The sequence below is a fragment of the Oncorhynchus nerka genome, unplaced genomic scaffold (assembly GCF_034236695.1).
Source record: "Oncorhynchus nerka isolate Pitt River unplaced genomic scaffold, Oner_Uvic_2.0 unplaced_scaffold_1160, whole genome shotgun sequence".
Classification (NCBI taxonomy): domain Eukaryota; kingdom Metazoa; phylum Chordata; class Actinopteri; order Salmoniformes; family Salmonidae; genus Oncorhynchus; species Oncorhynchus nerka.
The window spans coordinates 125,259-130,252 of NW_027040165.1; positions in this window are offsets into that span (position 1 = coordinate 125,259).

Below are 4,994 nucleotides of genomic sequence, written 5' to 3' on the forward strand. Positions count from 1 at the left end.
CTACAAACATCTCGCTACACTACAAACATTTACTACACTACAAACATCTCGCTACACTACAAACATCTCGCTACACTACAAACATCTCGCTACACTACAAACATCTCGCTACACTACAAACATCTCGCTACACTACAAACATCTCGCTACACTACAAACATTTACTACACTACAAACATCTCGCTACACTACAAACATTTACTACACTACAAACATTTACTACACTACAAACATTTCGCTACACTACAAACATTTCCTACTACACTACAAACATCTCGCTACACTACAAACATCTCGCTACACTACAAACATCTCGCTACACTACAAACATCTCGCTACACTACAAACATCTCGCTACACTACAAACATCTCGCTACACTACAAACATTTACTACACTACAAACATTTACTACACTACAAACATCTCGCTACACTACAAACATCTCGCTACACTACAAACATCTCGCTACACTACAAGCATTTACTACACTACAAACATTTACTACACTACAAACATCTCGCTACACTACAAGCATTTACTACACTACAAACATTTACTACACTACAAACATCTCGCTACACTACAAACATTTCACTACACTACAAACATTTACTACACTACAAACATCTCGCTACACTACAAACATCTCGCTACACTACAAACATCTCGCTACACTACAAACATCTCGCTACACTACAAACATCTCGCTACACTACAAACATCTCGCTACACTACAAACATCTCGCTACACTACAAACATTTACTACACTACAAACATCTCGCCACACAAAACATTTACTACACTACAAACATCTCGCCACACTACAAACATTTACTACACTACAAACATTTTGCTACACTACAAACATTTACTACACTACAAACATTCGCTACACTACAAACATTTACTACACTACAAACATATCACTACACTACAAACATCTCACTACACTACAAACATTTCACTACACTACAAACATTTCACTACACTACAAACATTTCAACATTTCGCTACACTACAAACATCTCGCTACACTACAAACATCTCAATACAAACATCTCGCTACACTACAAACATCTCGCTACACTACAAACATCTCGCTGAACCATCTCGCTACACTACAAACATCTCGCTTTTACAAACATCTGCTACACTGATCTCGCTAACAAACATCTCGCTACACTACAAACATCTCGCTACACTATCTCGCTATGGTTTACTACAAACATCTCGTACATGGTTTACAAACATTTACTACACTGGTCTTAGGAACTACAAACATCTCGATGGTTTAGGACAAACATCTCGCTATACAAACATTTACTACACTACAAACATTTCGCTGACTACAAACATTTACTACACTACAAACATCTGATGGTTTAAACATCTCGACACTACAAACATCTCGACTGGTTTACTACACTACAAACATCTCGCTACACTACAAACATTTACTACACTACAAACATTTACTACACTACAAACATTTCGATACAAACATTTACTACACTACAAACATCTCGCTACACTACAAACATTTTCGCTACACTACAAACATGGTTTAGGAAACATCTCGGTTGACTACAAAAGGGCTGATGGTCTTACACTACAAACTACAAACATCTCGCTGACACAAACATTTACAAAAACATCTCGACTGGTTCTAGGACACTACAAACATCTGATGGTTTACACTACAAACATTTCGCTACACTACAAACATTTACTACACTACAAACATCTGCTATACAAACATTTACTACACTACAAACATCTCGCTGACTGGTTTCGCTACACTACAAACATTTCACTACACTGGTTTATCACTACACTAGGGTCTGGCTGGTCTTACACTACAAACATCTGATGGTTTACAAACATCTCGCTACACTACAAACATATCACTACACTACAAGCATTTTACTACACTACAAACATCTCACTACACTACAAACATTTCACTACACTACAAACATTTCACTACACTACAAACATATCACTACACTACAAGCATTTCACGACACTACAAACATTTACTACACTCACAATATCATCTGCTAACCAGCTGTTTGTGACCAATAAAATTGTATTTTATTTGATAACTGATAAAGGAGTATATGGTTTAGGAAGGGTGGATGGTTTAGGAAGGGTGGATGGTTTAGGAAGGGTGGATGGTTTAGGAAGGGTTGATGGTTTAGGAAGGGTTGATGGTTTAGGAAGGGTGGATGGTTTAGGAAGGGTTGATGGTTTAGGAAGGGTGGATGGTTTAGGAAGGGTTGAGGGTTTAGGAAGGGTGGATGGTTTAGGAAGGGTTGATGGTTTAGGAAGGGTTGATGGTTTAGGGAGGGTTGATGGTTTAGGGAGGGTTGATGGTTTAGGAAGGGTTGATGGTTTAGGAAGGTTTGATGGTTTAGGAAGGGTTGGTGGTTTAGGAAGGGTTGATGGTTTAGGAAGGGTTGATGGTTTAGGAAGGGTTGGTGGTTTAGGAAGGGTTGAAGGTTTAGGAAGGGTTGATGGTTTAGGAAGGGTTGATGGTTTAGGAAGGGTGGATGGTTTAAGAAGGGTGGATGGTTTAGGAAGGGTTGATGGTTTAGGAAGGGTGGATGGTTTAGGAAGGGTTGATGGTTTAGGAAGGGTTGATGGTTTAGGAAGGGTTGATGGTTTAGGAAGGGTTGATGGTTTAGGAAGAGTTGATGGTTTAGGAAGGGTGGATGGTTTAGGAAGGGTGGATGGTTTAGGAAGGGTTGGTGGTTTAGGAAGGGTGGATGGTTTAGGAAGGGTTGATGGTTTAGGAAGGGTTGATGGTTTAGGAAGGGTGGCTGGTTTAGGAAGGGTTGAAGGTTTAGGAAGGATTGATGGTTTAGGAAGAGTTGATGGTTTAGGAAGGGTTGATGGTTTAGGAAGGGTGGATGGTTTAGGAAGGGTGGATGGTTTAGGAAGGGTTGATGGTTTAGGAAGGTTTGATGGTTTGGGAAGGGTTGATGGTTTAGGAAGGGTTGATGGTTTAGGAAGGGTTGATGGTTTAGGAAGGGTGGATGGTTTAGGAAGGTTTGTTGGTTTAGGAAGGGTTGATGGTTTAGGAAGGCTTGATGGTTTAGGAAGGGTTGATGGTTTAGGAAGGGTGGATGGTTTAGGAAGGGTTGATGGTTTAGGAAGGGTTGATGGTTTAGGAAGGGTTGATGGTTTAGGAAGGGTTGATGGTTTAGGAAGGGTTGATGGTTTAGGAAGGGTTGAAGGACAGTAGATGAACACAATGGGGTATTTTGTTATGGCAAACACATAGGAACCGGAGGGGAGGTCGAATGCCGATTTAAATGGGAACAATGTTTAAAGCCGAACAAATCAAAAATCAAATCCAATGTTTTTTTGTCACATGCTTCATAAAACAACAGGTTTAGTGTAACTTTGAAATGGTTATTTACATTCCCTTCCCAACAATGCAGGAACGATGATCCTGTCATATTTCATACAACCTAAATGACGACAAAGGCATTCATTTCCAGAGCCACGAGAACAGTCTAGGATATGAATCTATTTGACAGGTTTTCCCTTTTCCTAGATGTTAGCAGCGTGCTTTGGCTTTCAAACCAGGTTCTAATTTTCAAGGCAAGATGATAATGTTTCACTGTACAACAATGTAACAAATGGCACTACAGAGGGTAGTGCGTACGACCCAGTACATCACTTGGGCCAAGCTTCCTGCCATCCAGAACCTATATACTAGGCGGTGTCAGAGGAAAGCCCCCCAAAAATTGTCAGAGACACCAGTCACCCAAGTCATAGACTGTTTTCTCTGCTACCGGAACGCCAAGTCTAGGACCAAAAGGCTCCTTAACAGCTTCTACCCCCAAGCCATAAGCCTGCTGACCAATTAATCAAATGGCCACCAGAGTGTTTACATTGACCCCCCTTTTGTTTTGTACACTGCTGCTACTCGCTGTTTATTATCTCTGCAGAGTCACTTCACCCTACCTACATGTACACTGCTGCTACTCACTGTTTATTATCTCTGCATAGTCACTTCACCCTACCTACATGTATACTGCTGCTACTCACTGTTTATTATCTCTGCAGAGTCACTTCACCCTACCTACATGTATACTGCTGCTACTCACTGTTTATTATCTCTGCAGAGTCACTTCACCCCTACCTACATGTACACTGCTGCTACTCACTGTTTATTATCTCTGCAGAGTCACTTCACCCTACCTACATGTACACTGCTGCTACTCACTGTTTATTATCTCTGCATAGTCACTTCACCCTACCTACATGTATACTGCTGCTACTCACTGTTTATTATCTCTGCAGAGTCACTTCACCCCTACCTACATGTACACTGCTGCTACTCACTGTTTATTATCTCTGCATAGTCACTTCACCCTACCTACATGTACACTGCTGCTACTCACTGTTTATTATCTCTGCAGAGTCACTGTTTATTATCTCTCACCCCTACCTACATGTACACTGCTGCTACTCACTGTTTATTATCTCTGCATAGTCACTTCACCCTACCTACATGTACACTGCTGCTACTCACTGTTTATTATCTCTGCAGAGTCAATTCACCCCTACCTACATGTACACTGCTGCTACTCACTGTTTATTATCTCTGCATAGTCACTTCACCCTACCTACATGTACACTGCTGCTACTCACTGTTTATTATCTCTGCAGAGTCACTTCACCCTACCTACATGTACACTGCTGCTACTCACTGTTTATTATCTCTGCATAGTCACTTCACCCTACCTACATGTACACTGCTGCTACTCACTGTTTATTATCTCTGCATAGTCACTTCACCCCTACCTACATGTACACTGCTGCTACTCACTGTTTATTATCTATACATAGTTACTTCACCCCTACCTACATGTACACTGCTGCTACTCACTGTTTATTATCTATACATAGTTACTTCACCCCTACCTACATGTACACTGCTGCTACTCACTGTTTATTATCTATACATAGTCACTTCAC